The sequence below is a fragment of the Lygodium microphyllum genome, chromosome 10, assembly GCF_053477565.2.
Source record: "Lygodium microphyllum isolate KBCC chromosome 10, Lygodium_microphyllum_v1.1.10, whole genome shotgun sequence".
Lineage (NCBI taxonomy): Eukaryota > Viridiplantae > Streptophyta > Polypodiopsida > Schizaeales > Lygodiaceae > Lygodium > Lygodium microphyllum.
Genome location: NC_141144.1, coordinates 78365086 through 78390404, shown reverse-complemented (window position 1 = coordinate 78390404; position 25319 = coordinate 78365086).

Genomic DNA, 25319 nt, shown 5'->3' with positions numbered 1-25319 from the left:
CAGTGAACAGAGTTACTATCAGGAATGTTGGTATAGGTCCAGTTGTGGATGAGTTTGCAGAGGCATTTGCTGGACGTGCCATCTATTCTTTAGGTGATTTGTATTCAGGATATGATCAGTTTCAGCTGGCTTTGGAAAGCAGGGACATAACCACCATGAGAACTCCTATTGGGCTTGTCAGGATGTGTACCTTGCCTCAAGGTGCCACTAATTCTGTTGCGCATATGATGAATGCCATGCATAAGGTCCTTCGTGATTACATACCTCAGCTTACTATGCCTTTCTTGGATGATGTGCCCATTAAGGGGTGTGCAGAAGAAGAGAAGAATGAGAGTCTAAATGAGCAGGGATGCAGATACTTTGTGGCTGATCATATTTCAGCATGTGAGAAGATTTTGGCCAGGTTAGAAGAAGTGAACTTGACACTTTCAGGGAAAAAATCTGTTTTTGGGGTGAATGAGGTTGTCATTGTTGGTCATATGTGTGGATATTATGGCAGAAAACCCTCATCTGATAAGGTGAATGCTATAGGTAAGATTGCAGAGTATTGTTCTACCACTTCAGAGGTATGGAGATTCATTGGAGCTTGTGTGTTTTATATGATTTGGATACCTCATTTTGCACACATAGCAGATTGTTTGTATCAGCTGCTTCGAAAGGGGCAGAAATTCTATTGGGATGAGAGCCACACTAGAGCCATGCGGAAATTGAAGAAGTTATTGCAGAATGCTCCTACTCTCAGGAAAGCGGATTATAATTGTGAAAGGTCTATTGTATTGACAGTTGACACTAGTCCAATTGGCATAGGTTGGGCTGTGGGTCAAGGTGATGCAGATGGAAATAGGTATGCTATTCGGTTTGGGGCGAAAGTCCTAAACGAAAGACAGAGGAGATATCCGCAAATCAAGAGGGAGCTATTGGGGATTGTCACAGCTCTCAAATGTGACAAGGAGTACTTTATTGGAGCTTCAGTTGTGGTAGAGACAGATTGCTTGCCATTGATTGGTATGATCACGAGTTGCTCTACTTCGGATATAGCTATGCTGAGATGGATTGCATATATCAAGTCATTAAATCCGGAATTTAAACACATAGCAGGGAAGGATGCAGATATGTTGTCTAGAGCCAGATATGATGATGAGAAGACTCTACTTGCAGAAGAGGATGATGCAGAAATTTCAGCCACTATGGTTGATCATGTTTGTCATGTCTATGATATTGTGGCTTTCACAAAAGAACTCTATGTTGGAGATTGGTTGCAGATTGGTAGGTACCTTAGTACACTGAACAAAAGAGATGAATGGACAGATGAAGAGTTCAAGAAGATCAGAAGGAAAGCCTATGGTTATTTTCTCAAGGACGGATTTCTTTGGAAGCATCCGAAGAAAAGAGGCGGATTACCTTTGCGGGTTGTCTGCGATAGAGAGACACAATTACAGGTGATGAGGGAGTTTCATGAGAGTCCTTGGGCTGGTCATAGAGGAGTGTGGGCTACTTATGAGAAAATCAAGGAGAAATATTAGTGGAAAGGCATGTACATAGATGTTTCTCACTTTGTTGAGACTTGCAGAGACTGCCAGATGTATTCAGTAGTGCGTCATCGAGATGAGCTTCATCCGACCTATCCGCTATGCATTCATTATAAGTGGGTAGTTGATTTGGTTACCATGCCTATGGGTCTATGGCAGATGAGGTACATTGTTTTGGCTAGAGAGGATCTTACCAATCATGTTAAGGGCAGATCTTTGAGAACGAAGACCACTAGTGCAGTGTGTAAGTTCTTATTGGAGGAAATTTTCTGCAGGTATGGTTGTGTGGGTAAGATCACTGCGGATCGTGGTGAATTGGATGCAGATGAAGCTAGGGAGTTTTTCTCTCAGCTAGGAATCAAGTTGGCTTTAACCACAACATACAATCCAGAGGGAAATGGGAATAGTGAAAGAGGGCATCTGCCGATAGTGAAAGCATTAGCCAAAGCATGCAGATGACGGATTGGAGAATGGCCGAGACTTCTACCATTTGCTTTATGGGCTGATCGTACGACTCATAGTGTTACCATAGGATATATGCCTGCAGAGTTGATGTATGGTCAGAAACCTGTTATGCCGACTGAGACTTGTGCTTTGACTTGGTCAATTTTACCTTGGCAGGAGGATTTGACGAGAGAGGAGCTCTTAGCTCTTCGGATTCGACAGTTGGAGAGGAGACCAGAGGATATTCAGTTAGCTATTGACAGGTTGAAGGTTGCTAGACTAAGAAATAAGGACAGGTTTGACAGCAGGCATCGCTTGCGGCCTAGAGCAATAGAAGAGGGAGATTGGGTATTGGTCTTTGATAGCAGCCTTGAAAATCAGCATACTGCACTTCGGAAGATGGCGAAAAGATGGTTTGGGCCGTACATAGTCAGACATGTCTTTGATAATGCAACGCATGAGCTGACAGAATTGGATGGAACAGTGCTTAGAGTGCCTATTGCTGGAAAAAGAATCAAGATTTTCAAGAAAAGAGATGATGAGGATTATGCATTGGAAGAATTTTCAAGAGAAGAGCAACGAGAAGAAACTCCAATGGAAGAGACAGATGATATGATAGATAATGTTGTTGATCTACCGGAAATGCATAACGAAGAGATTGATCTGTTTGTGGATCTTGATGATAACGGTCATGGGTAGTTGGCCCATCCGGAGGATGCGCAGGATTAGAGGGGGTGGATGTCGTATTGTTGCGCATTTGAGGTGTGAAAACCACCCAAAAGTTGTGTGTGTGATTTGATACTTTGTACATACTTATTTGTTATGTTTTCTCTTTCATTCTATGCCGAAGATGGAGAAAAACAGGGAGTTTTTGGTAGACTGGTAATTCGAGATGCAATCTCATGGGCTACACTTATTTCAAGATATGCCGATTATGGGCTTTGTGAGGAAGTACTAAACTAATTCTAAGAAATGCAAGTCGAAGTACATTGGTGGATATGTTTGCCAAATGTGAGAGCTTGCTTGATGTTTAGCACACCTCAGAATGGTGCAATACAACTGGTAGGAGCATCAAGACAGGCTTGATTGCGAGTGTCATTGTATCACAGTGGACTTGGGCAGCTACTATTTTGCAAAGCTCTAATGTTACATGGGAGTATGGTGTCAATGGCCTTTTTGGTATGCGAGTGAGATGACAATTCAGGTGCTCCTTTTTGGAGTACTTGCCATTGAAATCAAACGGAAAGCATCATCAGCACATACAGTTGGTGAGATTGTGCATGCGAGGTGGGGTTTTTCGGTGCACATTGTTGTTGCTGGTGTTTGTTTTGCCCACTTCACCGAGACGGATACGCATAGTAGTAGCACGTTTCAGCTTCTATAGGCTTCATTGTCTTGATTGCTTTAGTGGACCTTTCCCCCCCAAGACAAGTAATAGTGCTATTTCAGGTTCAATCTGCGTGTGTATGGGAGAAGAAAAGGGCCACTAATCCTGTAAAAAGGAAAAGAAAAGGGTGGCTAAAAACAAGGGAGGGAAAAAGCAGATTCAAAAAAAAGCAAGGAAGATTCGGGAGTTCAAGGAGAGAAAGAAAGGAGAAAGAAAGAAAGCATGGGAAAAGGATGGACGGGAGAGGAACGAAGAAGGAATAAGGAAGGAAAAAGCAATGCTAATTGGGGAGGAGGGAAAAAAAAACGCGGAAGAACAGGCATTCGGGGAGCTCAGCTCTCGGAAGCATTTTAGGAAGTCTTATGGTCAAGTAAAGGGAGGTGTCAGTTGGGATGCGACAGAAGGGACAAACGCCTATGGAGCTTCTCATGAAAATTGCATAATGACAATTGCCCAGATACCTGCCAAGCTTCTCCGCAACTTCTAAGTCTGAGTGGGCTTCCTTTGAGAGATGTGTTATTTCTATCAGAGACCAAGCTTGTAGCTGGAGACTATGATTGCAATCCCATGCTTTTTTTGTGGGAGACAACAAAAGAAATCTCTGCAACTTGAAAGAGGTGAAGTTCAAGACAGGAAGAGCATATTGTGGGAAGGTAATCCTGATTGAAGAGAGAAGAAAAACTGATGGGAAATTTCGCCTGTTCTTCGACTTTTGGATGAGGAAAGAGGGGAGAGATTTCTTCCATTGAGGAGCTTAACGACTTCACATCGTCATCCTCTTCCACAATCTTCTGCTCTGCAGCCATGGAGTCTCCGCCCGCAATCTAGAGTACAGATCAGTGTAATTAAAATGTCACCAGATTCTCCTTCAGTGAACTCTAGACAAGAGTACACTGTCTGGAATCGAACACGCCCAATTATATCAATTTATGCATGCTGATAAATGGCGTTGAGAACCAGTGGCCACGCACAAGTCAAGTATTCCTGTTTAAATCAATGTCTTGTGGCTTCGTAGGGGTCTGAGACATAAGCTAAATTAGCTTTCAAATCCCAACATCGGAGAGACCCAGAGAGAGGGAGAAAAGGGGTAATCTCTGCAACTTTGAAGAGGAGCTGGACAGAAGGAAAACGGAGAGGATCAGAATCGAAAAGGATTTCGGAAATAAGAGAATGATACATATGGTATATATGAAACAGAAAGAGACACAGGAGAGCTCAGAATGAAGAAGAAGAAAAGCTCAGCTTGGGCACAATGATCAGGCTATTGAGCTATATCATCGGATGCAGCAATCTTTTGTACAACACGATAAGCATGTCTTTGTTGTCGTTCTCAAAGCTTGCATTAATTTAGCAAACACTAAATAGGGACTACTGATACATTGGCACATTATAGAAAATGGTTTTGAGTCATCCACCATTGTTGTAGCCAATGCCTTGATTGATTTATACACAAAATGCGTAAGGATTCAAGATGCACAAAATGTGTTTGATAAATCAGTTAATTGGGATGTTGTGACTTGGAATACACTCATTGCAGGCTATGCTTAGGATGGCCATGAAGGGTCAGCTATTAAATTTTTCCATCAAAAGCAGGACGAGGGCATAGAGCCAAACATTGTAACTTGGAATGCAGTATTTGGAGTTTATGCCCATGAAGAGCAGTTTCAGGAAGCATTTTATTTTCTGTGGAAAATGTGTCAAGATGGTATACAAAAATGTGAAAGCTTGCTGGATGCAGCAACAGTGTTTGATCTTCTTGAGGATCGTAATGGGATTACATGGAATTGAATCATCACAGGCTATGCCCAATGTGGTTGTATTCAAGAAGCCATTCTTTCAAATCTCTTCCCACAAACTACATACAGTACCAGGATTTCAGCAATCTACATTGAATAGTGTGACAGTTATTGTGTCACAATTTCAGAGATGTTCATTGTGTATACAGATGCTAAACTACCCATTCCATGTTGGACAACAACAGGATCTTTTATTTTCCATGATACATTTACAGGCCTATAGGACAGATCTCTGTAACTGAATCATCTTTATCATCATAAATCAAAACTAAATCATCATTATAATCGCAATGATCAGGATATTCTTCTTGGTGTTCCTGTAAGAGCAACCAATTTGGTACTGATAGTAAGGCAACTCTGATTTTGGATGATTCACTTGTTTGATCTTCCATCTTGATATTTATCAAGGTCTTCTGTAGACACGACTCTGCTTTCGCAAACCCTTCGACACCATGACAATAGAGGTCAAGGAAATTCTAGACAATGATTTTTTTGTGGATACTATGTTGATAGACATGTATCAAAAATATGGCTTGATAGGAAAAGCTTGTGGAGTGTTTGACAAGATGCCTTCCCAAGGTGTGGTGGCATGGACAACAATGATTAAGACCTATAGTGAAAACCAGGAGGATGAAATGTTCAAACATTGCTTTGAGCGCATGCCACAACAAAGTGTTAAGGTAGATTCCATTACATACTTGTGTGTTTGTTGCATGCGTCCATGCTAGCTTAGTCCTCTTGCGTGAAGTACTTCAAGCTAATGCATAAAGACCACATCATGACACCTACTCTAGATCACTTTGCTTATATGGTTGGCCTTTTGGCAACATCTAGGTAACTTACTAAGGCATGGAAAGCTGTCGTAGCCATGGAGTAATTGTTTAGCCACTAATTTTAGGGTTTCTATTAATCCATGGTTAAGACTCCTTAAACCAACCCCAAAAGCACATCTATGCTATTTTATTTTTATTAAATGGCTTGTTTTTGGTAGTAGATTACATCTCAAATACTCTATAAATAGGAGTCTATTTATAGATTATTTATTTATTTTAGCTAGCTATCATTCATCCCTCTGATGCCCACTACTGGCCTCACTCCTTTCGGAGGATATTGCTAGTTTGTGGAGTTCTGTTGAAGTACTATCCTATTGTCCACAACTATTACAGTGCCAAGTGACCTGATTACCGGTCTTGTTACCGTCTTGTTACCAGCTATCCTACTGATATTCCTAGTATATAGTTTTTGCTTGGTTGGTTTGGGACACTCTTGAGCTATTGCATGCCTATTTAATTGTTGCCTAGTTAATTCATGGTCTATCTACTACCTCTAGCACTCTCAACATTTGCAATTACTACATCAGCTTGGAGCTATTATACGTGTTTGCTATTGAGACACACTGCCCTACTAGTCACCTGCTTGTTGAACGATGTATGGCTATTGACATTATCAAACACCCATTCAACAATTTGTATGATGAATATATATATATAATTCTCAATGCAACAAACACACTATGTAGGGTGAATATTAAACATTGAACTCTCGTGTCTTGAGGACCAGGGCAAAGAGTATGAGTTGAAGAGTGTGTCATACTTTGACGGATCCCGAAATGTAGCAAAAATCTCCAGAGATGTCATGTAGCAATAAACATGGCTCAAGAAGGTTAGATCAATGTGTGATGGAGCAGTTAAGGCTAAAAATAGTAAACATAGTAGTGGCTGATGAGTTGATAGTCTGGCAATGATGCAAATGAGTAAAATGTAGCAGATCAGGTGATGTGGTAGATAGGTGTTGATGCAACTAGTTCGCGATCAATTCTACGATAAAACTAGTATTTTGTATTTATTACATAAGGGTCTCTTAAATTCTTGTATAAAAAAGTAAACTAACAGAAAGGGATTTATAAACTATGGTAAAAAACACAAAAGGTTCAAACAAATATCACAAAAAAGGTCACATAAGGATATATAAAACATGCCACGAACGCATGTGATATATAGGGTTTGTATAGAGTGACCCCCCCCCCCCCCCCCCCCCCCCCCCGAGGTTAGAATTAAATTGCTTTGTACCGAAGTTACCGTTAGTTGGAGATTGTTGTGGTCGCTTCTCTCATCCACAAATTGTGTCTTTAGCATCATGGGCCAAAGAAATTGCATCCTCCAGAGTCGTTGGCTTGAAAATGTTCACCTCCACATAGAAGTGACCAAGCAAACCAGATATATACTTGCACTTGTGAATCGCCTCAGGTACATATTCAACCATTCGAAGTTGCAATAAGGCCTTCCAAAAACGTCGAGTGTATTGTGAAATAGGCTCACAATCTCTTTGTTGTAGAAGATCCCACTGCTTGATTGCTTTTTCATGGAATTGATGTGGAAGAAAATTTTGCAAAATTTTCTTTTGAAAGGCCTCCCAAGTAGTAGGACAGTGAATAGTCTTGTGGACAACAGTCCACCATAACGATGCTCTGCCCACTAAATGGTTAGTGACACATTTGAGTTTTTCTTTTTTAGCATACTGTTCTTCATGGAAATAATCACATTCAATTTCTTGAGAGATAAATTCACTAAGTATAAGCACCTTTGGCATGGTGACCAAAAGATCTTTAACATCATCTTTAAATCCCCAATGGAATTGGCTCATAAAATAATCCTCATGCCATGTTAAATTGAATGTGAGTTGTCAAAAATTTGATGCATAGATTGAGGTGGGTCTCAACCCTTGGCAAAGATTATCTTTATTTTAGCTACTCTCACTTTGTTTACTTCTTTGAATATGGTAAATAACTCTTATACATGAAGGCCTTAAAACTATATAGCAATGGGGATTCCCTCTCAAGAAAGGGGGAAAACCAAGAGAAAGTTGTACCTCAGAGAATAATTTCTATGAGGCTGACCTGAAAAGCATGATTTGGGTAATGATCTTGTTGTATACTTATTAACAATCACACTTATTAGAGAAAACCTCTAAAATTGACCTTGTACAATCAAATTTCTCTAGAAGATCAACCTTGGATTCTTTCCTATGTTGACCATGAAGGTTTTCAATAGCTACTGGACCTCTAGCTTGATGTAGGCTTACCTCTTGAAGTTGACATAATAGGTATTGCATAACTTAGACCAAAGCTTGTGGTTGCTCTACTTGTAGCCTTGGATTACTTTCTTGAAGATCTTGAAATTGTTGCTAGATGCTTTGTAAAGAAGAAATAATACACTCTATCATGAGACTAGGCAAGATCGTGGTAGGAGAGTCTTGCCAAATTGTTATGAGCAGCACAAGTGCTCTTCAAGAGCAATAAAATTTATCTCACAACTTACAAGAGAAGAAATGAAAAGAGAAGCTGAACTAGAACTTGATCGCAAGATAGTTTGATTACAAGAGATTGTTCACAAGAGTGTGGTGCTTGATTACAAGTCAAGACTAGAATAAGAGAAGAATAGGAAGATAACTTACCTCACAAGAGCCTCACAATTGGTGTTGGCAAAACTTAAGGGCTTGTAGTCCAATACCCCTATTTATATTGCAATTTGAGGAGATTGAGGAAAAGCTTCTAGATGATGACATCATTGATGACATAATCATCATTTATATAAGTGATGACGTGCGTAATGTTGATGTGTTGATGCATATGAATTCTAGAACATTCCAAAGCACCTAGAACATTCTAGAAGATCAAATTTTCTCAAATTTTCTAGAATGTTCTAAAATGTCCTAGAAACTTCATGGAGCCATAGCATTGCTTGAGCGTTCAATAGAATATGCACTAATAGATCAAGTACAACTCTAATTGGATAATAATAGATACATTCCATAGACATATACATGAAATATCGGTAGGAATAGAGATCATATATGGTTTCAACTAGTAAACACGAAGTGTCATGAAAACGTGTAGTGCTCCATGTAGATGCATATGAAATTCATTTTTTACATTCTTAATGCTCTCCACCTTACCCCTCAATATGAAAATATTGCACTCTGACCACCACCTGTGCATCCACTCCTAATAGTAGTTAGAACTTAGGGTATCCCTCTGATATCTATTGTAGTCAAACATGATTCTCACCTCTTGCTTCCACCTTTGTCACTCCTCCCACGGTTCCTAATGAGTGAATCTTTTTCCAAATTGTATACTTGAAACTGGTGCTAACTCTTGTGTATGTATGACTACTAGTTACTAAGTATAGACTCAATGGACATCATGCCATGTAGTGCATAAAAAATGTGTTATAAAGTGGATCAACCCATTTAGATGAAAAAATATTGAGAAGCTAGGTTATATAAGGCCTTAGTATTGTACCCAAAACATTGTGAAGTGTGGTGCTTATGTCCCTCTTAATCTATGAGTAGTGCGTGAGGTTTAAGTTCATGAAAACATACCTCTCTCTTGTGTTAGTTGGCTTTCAGCATTCGAGCTCCAATTTTAAGAACTCAAACTTCATAAGAAGAAGATTATATACATAAGGAAATTCAAAGGACGAAATATGTGTTGGAACTGCTAGGTTGTTACAAGTTAAGGCTTCATTGGCATCCAAAGCAGTAAAGCATTAAACATACATGTGTACAAGGTTTGAGAAATTGACAATCCATTGCAAGTTAGGGTTATTTAGGGTTTTCCAAAAAAAGCATCACAACAATAGCATTGCCACATCAATATAGTGACATATCTACTACTTCCATCCATAAAATTATTTTTAAATTCACCATAAGTCACATAGCTACATCATCTCATGTTGACCAAAAGTTTTCATTCTAATACTATTGTACTATGCCATCATTAAAATGCTTTACTTTATTGCAATTTTATTAATGATTCCCAATCTAAATGTATTCTCTAATGCAAATCTCTATAAAGAGTACATTGTTGGAAGAATCAAATTATGTTGATCTTGTAAGTTTGCACCACTATTCAAAAAACTATTGGAGGTCACCTTCATTAGAGCTCTCATGCATATTATTGAATACAATGCATGATATTAGTCACTATGCTAGTCAATCTCAAGTGGCACAAGATTTTCTCCAATTGGATGCCTTATCCAAGTATCAAAAAATGGCCACTCTATTTGATAAACATCTCTCTTTTGAGCATAAATGAGAAACCTTCTCTAGTTTCTCAAAAGATCTACCTTAAGAGTATATTGATCAAAGCATGAATATTTTAAGCTTCATCATATTGTAATTGTACATGAGCTTATTGTCAAGATTATGGGAGAGAAGGAAGGAGTCTCACTTGAAGCTTTCTTGCTTGCACAATGGAGGAATACAAACAAGGGTGGAGGCTGAAAACAGTTTTCCTCTTCTTAGTTGTGTAAGCCAAAAGAACTCAAGTACAAAGAAATAGAAGAGCCCTATATATGGGTCTCAAACCAAACTCAACTAACTAAGGTGGCATACTAACTGAGCCACGAACTAGAGTAGATAATGATAGCTATCATGTAGCTATTATTCATGGGCGGTGTACCAACCGCGTCTGCAACTAACAAGTCGGTGACATAAATACACAATGGTCACCCTCGCGTATCACGAGTGGAGCTTGATATCTCAACACTCCCCCTCGAGCTCAATCCCAATTCCTGCACACCAAGCAGGTCTCTAAACTTGCGCAGCTTCTCTGCGTCCAATGCCTTCGTGAATATGTCAGCTACCTGATCCTCTGTGCTGACATAAACTAGATCAATAAGACCTAGTAAAACCCTCTCTCGCACATAGTGATAATGCACCTCAATGTGCTTTGTTCTAGCATGATAGACTGGGTTATTTGCCAAGTCCCAGAAATGGCCTCAAAGAAAAAAAAGAAGGTCATCACCCGCAGCATATACTGCCCTCTTGCTTCACCGCGAAGGGCGTCTCAACCTGAGACAATGCACTCCTGCACTTTCCGGTTGTGCTACCTGCAGAGATCTGCTCCCAAAACAGAAAATGAAAGCAACACTGCTCCTCTTACCAGAACACCGTGAGCTTGGCTTGCTTTCTTGAGCTCCTTACCACGAACAAGGCTCTGATACCATGTCAATATTATGGGAGAGAAGGAAGGAGTCTCACTTGAAGCTTTCTTGCTTGCACAATGGAGGAATACACACAAGGGTGGAGGCTGAAAACAGTTTTCCTCTTCTTAGTTGTGTAAGCCAAAAGAACTCAAGTACAAAGAAATAGAAGAACCCTATATATGGGTCTCAAACCAAACTCAACTAACTAAGGTGGCATACTAACTGAGCCACGAACTAGAGTAGATAAGGATAGCTATCATGTAGCTATTATTCATGGGTGGTGTACCAACCGCGTCTGCAACTGACAAGTCAGTGACATAAATACACAACGGTCACCCTGGCGTATCACGAGTGGAGCTCGATATCTCAACACTTATATATCAACCTAAGCTTCCACTAGAGCTTCTTATTCAAGTGCACTTAAAATTTTGAAGGCAAGCTCAAGTTTATAGAACACTAGGAGTTGACTTCCATCTAAGCTTCTTGTTTCAAATGCAATTGAAAAAAGTGAAGACAAGTTCATGATTATATAACATGAGGACTTAACTTCTAAAATGCTCAATGTTAAGAAGACCCGTCTGAGGATAACTTTGAGGACCTATCCATAATTTTTTGTTATAAAATATGTGCCAAAGTGTCTAGACTTTTACATTTAAAAAAGAGAGGCATATTGTTATGGAAAGTAAAATTATATCATAGTTATTTGGTTGAATATTGTTTTTAGGAAATATATGTAATAGATGCTCAAGAAATGTAACAAACACTCAAACAAGGATAACCCTTGGCTTGAGTACAAACTAGTGGCCATTGGTTGCATGAAGTTTCTAGACGATTCTAGAACATTCTAAAAGATTTGAGAAAGTACTAGATGATTCTAAGAAGGTTTTAGATGATTGTTTCCAAAGTTCTTAGAAAAGGCTTGCATGAATGCTTACATCAATATTGCTTATGTCATCACTTATGTCAATAATGCATATTTCATCAATAATGTCTTCTTCCCATTAACCTCCTCAATTCTAGTATAAATAGGGGTCTTAGACTACAAGTCCTTCAGTCTTGCCATCATCCATTGCCTAAATATTCTCATTGTTATTGGGTTACCTTGGCTAGAATTACATAAGCCTAACATCAATTGGAGGTCTAGAAAGTTTGAACCAAGGCCAATGCAAAATAATAACGTGAAGGATTCTTGACCAATATGCATTGGGGAAAGGTGTTCATGAGTCAAACAAATAAGAATCCATTATTTTTTATTCATGCAATTCCTATGGAAAAGCCAATGGATGAAAGCCTAGGCATAGTTCTAGCTCAATATGCAGAGTTCAAGGATGTGTTTGAAATGAAGAATGCAAATATGCTACTAGAGCACCAATCTCATGGTTGTATCATAGATTTGCAAGGATGAGCTCAACCTCCTTTTGGCCCCATCTATAAGCTGTCCCAAGACAAATTAGTAGAGATTACGAAATATTTGGATGAGAATCTTGCCAAGGAAACATACATCATGTCAAGATTGTGGGAGAGAAGGAAGGAGTCTCACTTGTAGCTTTCTTTTTCGTGCACAATGGGGGAATACACACAGAGGTGGAAGCTGAAAACAGTTTTCCTCTTCTTAATTGTGTAAGCCAAAAGAACTCTAGTACAAAGAAATAGAAGAACCCTATATATGGGTCTCAAACCAAACTCAACTAACTAAGGTGGCATACTAACTGAGCCACAAACTAGAGTAGATAAGGATAGCTGTCATGTAGCTATTATTCATGGGCGGTGTACCAACCGCATCTGCAATTGACAAGTCGGTGACATAAATGCACAACGATCACCCTAGCATATCATGAGTGGAGCTCGATATCTCAACACTCCCCCTCGAGCTCAATCCCAATTCCTGCACACCAAGCAGGTCTCTGAACTTGCGCAGCTTCTCTGTGCCCAATGCCTTCGTAAATATGTCAGCTACCTGATCCTGTGTGCTGACATAAACTAGATCAATAAGACCTAGTAAAACCCTCTCCCACACATAGTGATAATGCACCTCAATGTGCTTTGTTCTAGCATGATAGACTGGGTTATTTGCCAAGTCTATACTGCTCATGTTGTCACAATAAATGACAATTGGCCCATCTGTAGGCTGATGCATATCATAAAGTAGCTTATGCAACCAAGCTACCTCACATGCAGCCATTGCTGCACCCCTGTACTCAGCCTCTGTGCTCGACAAGGCAACTGTAGGCTATTTCTTGCTGCTCCAAGTGACTATAGCACTCCCAAAAGAAAACACATATCCACTAGTAGATCGTCTATCAGAAATACTACCAGCCCAATCAGCATCAGTGTATCCATGCAGCTGTATCTGAACCCCAGTCTCATAAAATAGTCTATACTGCAATGTGGACTTCACATACCTGAGTATGCGTCTAGCCGCATCCAAATGCGGTTTCCTTGGAGCCTGCATAAACTGACTTACCAATCCAATAGCATAGCTCAAATCTGGCCTAGTAATAGTCATATAAATCAAACTTCCTACTATGCGTCTATACATAGTAGGGTCTTCGAGAAGCTCACCTGCATCTGCGCTAAACTTCACATTCTGCTCCAAAGGAACTGAAATAGGCTTACAGCCTCTCATCCCATATTTGGACAGCATGTCCAATCCATACTGCCTCTGCAAGAGCTGTATCCCACTTGGTGATCTAATCACCTCAATGCCCAAGAAATAACGCAGCTCTCCCAAATCCTTCATCTCAAACTTCTGCTTCAATAGCATTTTCACATGAAGGATATCTTCATCACTGTCACCTGTCATAATCAAATCATCAACATAAATGACAAGTAGCATGATACCTTTCTCTCTTTTTCTCACATAAAGTGAAAAATCTGCCTTGGAAATCTGAAAGCCAATAGTGACAAGATACTGTCCTATCTTGTCAGACCATGCTCTAGGTGCTTGCTTCAAGCCATACAATGCTTTCTTCAACCTGCAAACAAAATCGGGATGAACAGCATGCACATAACCTGGTGGCTGCTCCATATATATCTCTTCTTGCAAATCACCATGCAAGAAGGCATTCTTTACATCCATCTGATGTAAAGACCATTCCTTTGATGCAGCCATAGCAATGACTGCTCTACAGTTGCCATCCTTGCAACCGAACTGAATGTTTCTTCATAATCAATGCCATATGTTTGTGCATACCCCTTGACTACTAATCTTGCCTTGTATCTGTTCACAGAACCATCTACATTGTGCTTCATCTTATAAACCCACTTACAGCCAATTGCATTCTTACCTTTAGGCAAAGGTACCAATTCCCATGTAGCATTTGCTTCCAAGGCATCCATTTCTTCATCCATGGCTTTCTCCCATTTTTCTTTTCCCATGGCTTGCTCAAAAGAAGTGGGTTCTGGTTCCTGTATCACTTTGACCATATATGCATAGTGAATGGCTGTAAATCCATCATATTTCAGCCTATCCACAGGATACCTAGCTCTGGTAGACCTGCGCAAAGTAGGTTCACTCCCAGGTGCTCTCAAAACATCCCTGGTCTTCTTTACTCCAAGTGTAACAATAGAAGGAATACCCAACTCATCATCAATGCTCTGTTCTGAGCCACTGGATTCACCATCCACATAAGAGTGACCTGCATTCACATCAAACATGGGCTGATCAACCTTCTCTTTTCCTTTTCGTGATACGTGAATACCACTATCTGCATTGCTTTGAGAAGATTCTCCTGATCTTAATCTGCCTGTCCAAGGCAAAGAATGTGAACCACTGCTAGAGGACGCTCCAGGTCCACTAATATTTTGTGCCTGCTACTGTGAATTCTGTGCAGCATTACCATTTTGTGCATCTACATCATCAATCACATTTACTGGTTTATACCAACTACTCATCTCATCAAAAACAACATCTTTGCTCACTATAAACTTACGAGTAGAAGGGTTATAGCATCTATACCCTTTTTGCTGCAGAGAGTATTCAATAAAGATGCACTTCTCAGCTTTTGGATCCAACTTGGATCTCAACTGATTTGGCACATGTACATAGGCAATGCAACCAAAAATTTTCAAATGAGAAATATCTGGTTTCCTACCAGTATACCTCTCTTTTGGAGTCATCCCATGTATTGCTGCAGTCGAAGTCCTATTCATTATATAGATTGCCGTAGCAACTGCTTCACCCCAGTAAAAATCTGACAAGTCTTTTTTGTTGAGCACGGCACGAGATACCTCTCCAATATGCCTGTTTTTCCTTTCTGCAATTCCATTTTGTTGTGGGGTATGACTGCATGAATATTGCTGCTTTATGCCATGCTCCTGTAGGAACCTTGCAAACTCATTTGAGAGGTACTCTCCCCCTCCATCTGACCTTAGGCATTTTATTTGCAGGCCTGTTTCTTTTTCAACCATAGCTTTAAGAGTTTTGAAATGCCTAAAAACTTCACTTTTCTTTTTCATAAAATACACCCAAACTTTTCTGCTATAGTCATCAATAAAAGTGACAAAATAATGACAGCCTCCAAGAGATGTAGCTTTAGTAGTCCACACATCAGAGTGGATTAATTCCAATGGCTTCTTACTCTCTTGAACATGTCTAGGAAATGGTTTCCTTGCCTGTTTTCCAAACTGATAGGCTTCACATACCTTATGCATCTCTGCAACCTTGAATTTTGGCAATCCTGCAATAATATTTTGGTCTTGCATTGATTTAAGCTGCTGTACATTAACATGATCAATGCGTTTATGCCAGATATCAATATCTGCAACTACGCCGGTCCCATGTGCAAACATTGCTGCACTCAATTCAGGCATGTCTGCATCCAACGTAAACATTCTGCCCTTCTTCTTTCCTTTTGCTATCAAGCGACCTTTATTTTTCATATCCTCAACAAAGCATCCATGAGGATTAAATTTGACCTGCAAGCCCTGCTCAACCATTTGACCAACAGAAACCAGATTCTTGGTGATATTTGGGACATGAAATACATCGGACAGGTATTTCTTTTTTCCATCCTGCATAGACAAATGAATTTTTCCAATCTGCACAATAGGATGTGCAGTATCATCACCAGTGTCCACAAATCCTAGTTTTTCCATTTTCCTTGCATCCTCCATCCATTCTGCATGACCTGTCATGTGGTTTGATGCACCTGAGTCAACATACCATACATCATTGCTTTTCTCTGCACTTGTCACTGAATTGTTCATGTGCTACACCATAAACAAATGCTCATTTCTGTCATCACCCTGTCTACTAGAAGATGCATAATTCCCTTGTTGCAGTTTTCCATTCATGATGTCATTCTGCTTTTTATAGTAGTCTTTAGCCATATGACCCATTTTACCATAGTAGTAGCATTCAACATTACTGTTTGCATTTTGGCCTCTTTGCCATCCACCACGACCTCTTTGGCTCCCCCTGCCTCTAGAGTTACCACGTCCTCCTCCATAGGACTGGTTTTCTTGAGTTTGCTGCATATTCTGATTTCTACCACGACCTCCAGATCGGCCTCCTCTACCTCTGCCCCTACCTCTTCCAGCATTTGAGTAGAAGACAGCTTCTTTTGAAGTTCCTCCTGAAGAAGATGCACCACCATTTCTCTACTCCTCAGAAATTAGAAGAGCAATCAACTCCTCAAAATCAGGAAATATTTCATGGACGGAAATGGATGTTCAAAACTGTGCATAATCCTTTTCTAGACCATTCAAGGTCAGAGAAACTAAATCATCATCTTCCACTGGTGACCCAATGGAAGCAAGCGCATCTGCAATCTTCTTCATCTTCATGTGGTAGTCATTGATTCTCATATTTTCTCTTTGCACATTATGCAACTCTTGCTTGAGCTGCATTTTCCTGGCTTGTCTATTTGTGCTATACATTTTTGACAAAGTATCCCATGCCTCCTTTGGCGTACTTGCATCTTGAATATGCACAATCATAGAGTCTGAAATACTGATAGACATCCAATACATAACTTTCCTGGCTCTCTCATGCCATGCTTTAAATGCCTGCATTTGCTGTTGATGGGGAACATCAGGAAGAACTGGTTCTTCTTCATTTCCTACAACAAATTCCCAATATCCTTTTCCCATAAGGAAATTCGTCATTCTAAACTTCCATGCTTGGAAGTTGTTATTGTCAAGCTTTTCAATGACAATCTGTGAGAGAGAATCAGATGCCATTATAGAACACTGCAAAAAATTCTGTCACTGCACAGAACACAGCTTCAGCCTCACAAGGGCAAATCTGCAAAAACTGACGAAAGTGGTATTTGACCACACAGTCACTTCCTAGTGACGATTTTGCATCAACAGGAAACAAGGATGATTCTGTAACTCCCAATGTCTCTGCGCACAGGCATACGATGTAATTTCTATAGTAACTTTTCACCGACCTGTAGAACAATGGTCGCACAGCATAAAACTGGGCCTTTTCCTGAGTGCGTGCAGAAAAGTTCCGCCTCCAAAACAGGCCCTGAAATGGCCTCAAATAAAAAAAACAAGGTCATTACCCGCAGCATATACTGCCCTCTTGCTTCACCGCGAAGGGCGTCTCAACCTGAGACAATGCACTCTTGCAATTTCCGGTTGTGCTACCTGCAGAGATCTGCTCCCAAAATAGAAAAAATGAAAGCAAAACTGCTCCTCTTACCAGAACACAGCGAGCTTGGCTTGCTTTCTTGAGCTCCTTACCACGAACAAGGCTCTGATACCATGTCAAGATTGTGGGAGAGAAGGAAGGAGTCTCACTTGTAGCTTTCTTGCTTGCACAATGGGGGAATACACACAGAGGTGGAGGCTGAAAACAGTTTTCCTCTTCTAAGTTGTGTAAGCCAAAAGAACTCTAGTACATAGAAATAGAAGAACCCTATATATGGGTCTCAAACCAAACTCAACTAACTAAGGTGGCATACTAACTGAGCCACGAACTAGAGTAGATAAGGATAGCTATCATGTAGCTATTATTCATGGGCGGTGTACCAACCGCATCTGCAACTGACAAGTCGGTGACATAAATGCACAACGATCACCTGGCATATCACGAGTGGAGCTTGATATCTCAACACATCATTTAAAATCTATAGCACGTTGACTACTCCAATTCTATTCGTCAAGTAAAAAGATGGATCCCTTTCTATGTGTGTGGATTATAGGGGGCTCAACAAGATTACTATCAAGAATAGCTACCCTCTTCCTTTGATTCTAGAACTCCTTGAACCACATGGGAAATCCAAATTTTTCATCAAGATAGATGTTCATGGCACTTACAATCTTGTTAGATAAAGGAAAGTTATGAACGGAAAATGGCTTTTTGCACAAGGTAGCCTGGGCATTTTGAATTGCAATTGAAAAAAGGACAATTCAGGTTAGCTCTCTAGAGTATCTAATGATTCTACCTTGCAGATCCTCCTTGAGGAGTATAGTGATCTATTTTAGATGCCTACAACCCTTCCCCCTAAGAGCAAGTGGACCACCCACTTGATTTATAGCCCCATTTCAGGCCAATAATGTAACGTGTCCGCTTGTATTTTCAGGACATTTCTTAGAAGTCCATTGGAAAGGATGTCTAGAAAGCTCCGCTCGGCACTCCCATGGAATGTTACGGGGTTTGCAATCTAGGGCTTTCTGCGTCTGCCACGTAGCGGAAGTATTCCGGCCTTCCCACTTAGGATCAACCTGAATTAGGGTTTTCCTGATTGGTCATTTCCTAACAGCAACTAGCGTCGGACCCAAGCGAACTACTTTACATAGAAACGCCAGGTCCGAAGTGGATTCACTTTGCACTTGGTTCAAGGAGAATGGGAAACGAGAGGGATGCAAAGTTCAACCTCTTTGCCATAAGGCATAGTCCCATTCCCCTAAAATAGCGTAAATCGGGTTTAATCATAACTCTAGGTCAACGCTTTTGTTGTTCGTGTCCTTTGACGATCTTCCTGCTATCCATCGTGATTTGAGAAAAGTTCCTGGCCAACTGGGACCACCCATCCGTAGGACGGACCTATGGCCCATCATCCGCACTTTCCTCGGGTTGTTTTAGTTATTTAATTACCTAACACATTAGTTGGACATGTAACAACCAACTTCTTTAATTAATCCATTAGGCACTAGTTCTTTCATGTAATCTTATCATTTGACATAGAAAAACAATATCAGACAAGTTTCTTATCAACAGGTTATCATATTTATCTTTGAAATACAAAGAGTTCAGCCTGTAGGCTTATCCACAATCCGCCCGAAGGCTATCCAGCAATCCACAGGGATCACTATTCCAAGTTTTCGCCCGTAGACTAGTATGCGGACCTCGAGATCCAATCCCGAGTCACATTAGCCTCTTGTGTAGGACCCGGAAGGCCAGGGATTTATGGCCAGAGCCCCCCTGGCACCCAAGCGTCCTCCTGCTCCAAGTAGCGCTCAACAAAGAGACCTCTCACGGCGGGTTCGGTCCACTTTCCGGCGTGGTCAACAACCCCCTTGGTTAGGGTCAGGCAGGCAGTCGGGGGTAACTGAAGCTGCCACTCCCTTTAGGCCTTCAACCTGAAGTATAGATATCCATTTATCTTTTAATTCATTGAACAAACAAAGCCAAACAGTGCTCTAAAATCTATAGCAAGCACAAACATTTCCATTGATCTTTTTTGTTGGCAAACTGCTAAGGAATGAATCCTTCCTTTCAAATGCAACCAGCACTCGATCCGGGATGACTTGCAACTTGGCAAGATCCCCTATATCCTGGGTTAGGGCATACCCTCTTAACCCAACTTGGTCAAACCTTAAGTTCATTGGGTACTTCAGTTTATCAGCTGGTCCTTAGTTTCCAATCAATCTTCTTTACTCAAGAAAGACCACTAAATTAGGATGATTATTCATCCTCTTGCAAGATAACTTGCGTAAGGACATGCTAACTTCATTGCGAGAACTTGGCCATCCTCTTGTGATCCAATCACAAGATTAAATGACTCCGCACTTGTTGCGCAAGTGCTACCTCGAATTATGAGTCTATGGAGTCACGAAACAATCTGTTTCAGGTTACTAGGCTGACGTCGTTAAACCTAGGGTTTTCAAGTTTCATTTTGTAAGATTCTTAGGGAAAAACCCTAGCTCACTTTACGATTACATTTCACTATCCCTACATTCAGTGAATGTGGGCAAGTATTTAAGGTATAAGCGTTCTTGAAATTTAACTTATTCCGAATGAGTACTCCGCGGCTTAGGTGTTTTAGTTTTATGCCAATTTGGTTAACTCTAGAAGATAATTTTGAGATTACTTCCACATGATTCGTTGACTATGTGTAAATTGATTTTTCAACCCTAACTTATCGGTTTGAGGTCAGAGGCATAGGTTAGGTTAATTTCAACTAATCTTCCCTTTTCTTTGCGAACAAAATTGATGCTAAATAAGCAACCTTTTTCTTGCTAATTTATGCAGTTGACAATGATAATTTCATAAAGTTTATGCATCGTAAGAGTTGTTTCATGCTTTGCATTTTCCATGATGATTCATTGCGATATGGGTTAATAGTGCAAGATGCAGTTTATACTTCTAGGCTTAACCAAAGTATATTATTTTAATGGATAATAATCTAGTCTTATAATTCATTTCAATGCATAAGCTATTTGCTAGAAATGCTTTTATGCTTTCTTTATTTTACATGTTTCATTAAAAGTGTTAATGACTAAGTTCCTTCGTTGTGAGCATCTAGGAAAAAAATATATCCTATTTCTAACAATTAACCTTGCATGATTGAATTACAACAATATCAAATAAAAATTAGAAAGGAAAACCTAGGTTTGGGGTGAGATATCCACATGGATACCGGGAGATGACCCTCCCGCGGTTGCGCCTTGGACTTTCTTAGGAGGCATCGCAATTGTAGTTTTTCGAACGTGGAAGCAGCTTTACAACTCCTCCTTGGAATTCCACCGTTGCTCCCTTGCACCGTCCGTCGAAAGTAGTTTTTGGAAGGCTCCCTCCTTGAAGTCGGGAATTCGAAAGGGGTGTTTCAGAATCTTTCACGACTAAGACCCATTAAGCCATGGGGATGGCTTAATGGCCTTTGTAAACTCACACGAACGGGGAATAGAAAGGTGTGGAAAAGAAACAAGGTGCGGGAGAGATCCAAGGGGTATTCTTGCAGGGCTAAGGTGAAATTCTCTTGGGGAAAATGGGCCCTATAGAATCTTAAGGGAGGAACTCCAAGGGGGAAAATGTATCCTTAAAGGCTATTGAAAAAGGGGCCTAAGGAGGTCTTAGGAGAATGTATAAGGGGGGCGGGGGGGTAGTTCCGCCTCTAGGGTTGGATACTCCCTTGCATACTCATCTTATGTTTTAGTAGCAAACAAAATAGATATCAAATCCATAGCTGGATACAAGAGAAGAAAGTTTTTACATTATAGAGGACAAATGCCCAAGGAGGAAGAGGATGTAAAGGCTCTTAAAAGCTAGTCTTGTATATAACATTTTGAAAATAGTATCGGTATTTTAGATTCCACCGTATTTATTATGTTCTTTGAAGTTGTCTTCGAAAAAAAAATTGAATAACTCTTGAAGGGCATTAGTTTTTGTTGCTCCTCCTCCATGTCTAGTGCTCTGAAAGAAACATATGTGTGCTTGGTAGTGAGATTTCGCCATACATTGGCTACTGTAAGTTGCTGGGGGCCCTTGCTCTTCCACAAAATAATGCCCATGAATAAGAAGAATATGTTGTCACAACCCAACAAGCAATAATCAGTTTAAATCATTGAACCTTATTTTCAAAACAGTAAGGTTCAAATTTATGTTTATCTTACCAAGTAGAAAGTAATATCATTTTCTCCCCAAGCTTCCTTGATTGCTTGAACAAGATTCACAATTGAACGTTTGTACTCTTTGGAATAGTTAGATGATATCTTTTGTTCCTTGAGAATTTTTAAAAATATGTCAAGGTGTCTCCAAACCTCCATTCGTAGGAATGCGATTTGTGGTGTGCTAGCCACATTTGTTGTGATTGTACACAACTCTCTCCAACACTCCCACAATGCATTCATTTATTTACCAATATGATTTCTTAGAAATCGTCTAGCTTTTGCACCCCCATAGAGACATCTGCTAAGACCTCTCTTGTTTTTCCTCAGGCTTTTGGATCCTTTCTAAGGTGAACTTGACCTCCATGAAAACCCATTTTTGACAGTAAAGCCTCACATTTATCAATACACTCATTTGACAAAGATACTGGTTTTATTGAATATGCATAGTCAAGATGCAATCTGAGCAACTTATCAATTATTCTAATCTCTACATGTAATGTACAAACATGAATGTTCCTTAGAGAGATTAAGAGAATAAGATCCCATAAGCCATCCATGTTTTTGAACTTACTCAAATCTATAGAGTTTCGAGTCGGGGCTCTTCTTGCTGGCCACAAAGTACTCCATTCTTTGGATCCCAAACTCTCCATGCAATAAATACAAGGATATTTTGCATTGGCTCCATTACTTACTCCAAGCATACATTTGATAGCTTTTAAGTTAGCACTCATGCCATTCCACATTAAAACTACCAACGCCATCGACTATCAACATTTTACCTTCACTTTGAGACTTTATAATATCATGAATACCTTTATGAGAGCATAACCATTTCAAGATTTCATGACTTTCAATTGGTACTTGGGCCGCACCAATCCACCAAAGCTCCATCTCGGATTGTATCTTAAATTATTGTTCTGGCTCCCTGCCGGTACTGTAATCCAATACCCTGTTCATGATACAGATGCTGACTCTTTCCATATTTTGTGCCTTTTGAATCTGTGATTCATCCAATTTTAGTTCAAACTTCAAAATACCACAACATTCTTGGACAATAAATTTATACATATGGACCATTACAATCTGGACTCTTTTAAGATCAATCCAAATATTATTAAATGTGTTGTATTCAAAAAAGGCCTTTGTTTTATGTTTTTCATAGGGCATGGATCCTTCTATATGAATATACTCCCCAAAAACATCTGGAATTCTATGATTCATAGATGTCCTAGCAATTGAAACTACAAGAGGCCAAGGCAAACCAAATGCACTTATTCTATGACATTTAAGATTTGTAAACCACAATTTAGAGAGAGCAGGATAACCTCTATGACTGATACCCATACTGTCACATGTCTCCACTATTTCATCTAGTTTAATTGTTCCTTTTAAATCTTTCACTAACTCTTTCACAGTTTGGCTTCTCAAGTCTACATTTTCAAGTGATTTAAGAATCCTTATAATGTTCTTCTTATCATGGTTTCTTTAATAAGCTTAATCCTCTCATCATTCTCTTGAATATTAGTACATGAAATATTAGAGACACATCTCTTTGCAAGATTTAGTCTCCTTTTCTTCACTCGACTACACAAGTCCATTATATTTTTAAGTGGTCTTTTTCTTTGTCTAAACCCTACTGGAGTTTCTTTCAAGTGCAATAATTTTTATTGCAATGACTGATTAGAGTTTTCTAGATTATCAACCTTGTCCGTTAGCTTAGAAATAGTTTTTTGTGCCGATGTTAATGCTTCCTTCATTTCGTGCATTTGTTTTGTAAATGTAAAAGATGCAAAATATAACCTCATGCAATAGCCAAGCATCCCATCACAACCATCTTGAACATACCTTATGAAGTTGTGAATATTGTAAAAAGGAGGATGCTTACCTGTAGAAGTGTCTGGAGACAATGCTCGATGGTGTATACTCCTCCAAGATGAATGTACATGATCTAATTGAATAGTAAGTTTATACTTACGTGGTGGGGCTGTGCTTGTATTGCTAGAAGAGGTACTAGTAAACATTTTGGTAGGGAACCCTAAACGGGACAACAAAATCACAGAGAAGGAAATAAAAGCCACATGAAAGAGAGGTGCAGAAAATGTTGAGATATCGAGCTCCACTCGTGATATGCTAGGGTGACCGTTGTGCATTTATGTCACCGACGTGTTAGTTGCAGATGCGATTGGTACACCGCCCATGAATAATAGCTAGATGACAGCTATCCTTATCTACTCTAGTTTGTGGCTCAGTTAGTATGCCACCTTAGTTATTTGAGTTTGGTTTGAGACCCGTATATAGGGTTCTTCTATTTCTTTGTATGAGAGTTCTTTTGGCTTACACAACTAAGAAGAGGAAAACTGTTTTCAGCCTCCACCCTTGTGTGTATTCCCCCATTGTGCAAGCAAGAAAGCTTCAAGTGAGACTCCTTCCTTCTCTCCCACAATCTTGACATGGTATCAGAGCCTTGTTCGTGGTAAGGAGCTCAAGAAAGCAAGCCAAGCTCGCGATGTTCTGGTAAGAGGAGCAGTGTTGCTTTCATTTTCTGTTTTGGGAGCAGATCTCTGCAGGTAGCACAGCCGGAAAGTGCAGGAGTGCGTTGTCTCAGGTTGAGACACCCTTCGCAGTGAAGCAAGAGGGCAGTATATGCTGCGGGGAAGAGCTTTAGCCCTTGGCGACCTTGTTTTTTTTATTTGAGGCTATTTCGGGGCCTGTTTTGGAGGCGGAAGTTTTCTGCATGCACTCAGGAAAAGGCCCAGTTTTATGTTGTGCAGCCACTGTTCTACAGGTCGGTGAATAGTTACTGTAAAAATTGCATTGTATGCTTGTGCGCAGAGACATTGGGAGTTACAGAATCATCCCTGTTGCCTGTTGATGCAAAATCGTCACTAGGAAGTGACTGTGTGGTCAAATACCACTTTCGCCAATTTTGCAGATTTTCCCTTGTGAGGGTGAAGCTGTGGTTTTTGCAGTGACAGAATTTTTTGCAGTCTTCTGTAATGGCATCTGATTCTCTTTCACAGATTGTCACTGAAAAGCTTGATAAGAACAACTTCCAAGCATGGAAGTTTAGAATGACGAATTTCCTTATGGGAAAAGGATATTGGGAATTTGTTGTAGGAAATGAAGAAGAACCAGTTCTTCCTGATGTTCCCAATCAACAGCAAATGCAGGCATTTAAAGCATGGCATGAGAGAGCCAGGAAAGTTATGTATTGGCTATCTATCAGCATTTCAGACTCTATGATTGTGCATATTCAGGATGCAAGTACGCCAAAGGAGGCATGGGATACTTTGTCAAAAATGTATAGCACAAATACGCAAGCCAGGAAAATGCAGCTCAAGCAAGAGTTGCACAATGTGCAAAGAGAAAATATGAGCATCAATGACTACCA